This window comes from Sinocyclocheilus anshuiensis, unplaced genomic scaffold (assembly GCF_001515605.1).
Source record: "Sinocyclocheilus anshuiensis isolate Anshui unplaced genomic scaffold, SAMN03320099.WGS_v1.1 scaffold1680, whole genome shotgun sequence".
Classification (NCBI taxonomy): Eukaryota; Metazoa; Chordata; class Actinopteri; order Cypriniformes; family Cyprinidae; genus Sinocyclocheilus; species Sinocyclocheilus anshuiensis.
The window spans coordinates 120,825-121,642 of NW_015558569.1; positions in this window are offsets into that span (position 1 = coordinate 120,825).

Below are 818 nucleotides of genomic sequence, written 5' to 3' on the forward strand. Positions count from 1 at the left end.
CCTCTCCTCTCTTCTCTTCTCCTCTCTCCTCTCCTCTCCTCTTTTCTCCTCTCCTCTCCTCTCACAATGTTCTCACCATCAGGAACAGAATATGTGCCACTTGCTAAAATGACACTTTCCAGAATGCAGAAGCCTCATAAACACACACACACACACACACACACACACACACACACACACACACACACACACACACACACATTCCAGATACTTTATTGAAATAGACTCAATATTACTCCAATAGAAAACATTATGCAATTTTTTCAATTAAAAAAGTTATTTACTTTATTTATTTATTTTAAATACCCTTTTTACAAACTTGGATGCTACCAAAAGGGGGTTTTGGGAGGTCTTGTCAGATTCCCATCAAACACCCCAAGGGCAACACACACACAGCTCTAGAGATATATTAGTATTTTTTGAAGTAATATGAATGAGTTTTTGTTATGTTGTCATGTAAATGTGTTTTGTGACTGAACTCCCATCATGCATCTGTGATGCCCCAGATTACTGAATGAACAAACACATGATGATGTGACTGACTGGTGTGTGTTTGAGCCGCTCCCGTGCTGGAGGTGTGTGTTCAGCGTGTGGAGCTGAAGGTGTGTGCGGCCGGCGCTGCTGTGTGTTTCTGGGACGCTGGGAGTGTGTGCCAGAACACCGGGTGAGAGCAGCTGCACACATCCGCCCCTCTGATACACACACACACTCTCACACACTCATACACACACTCATACACACACACACTCACACTCACACACACACACGCTCACACACTCTCACACTCTCACACACACACACACACACACACACACACA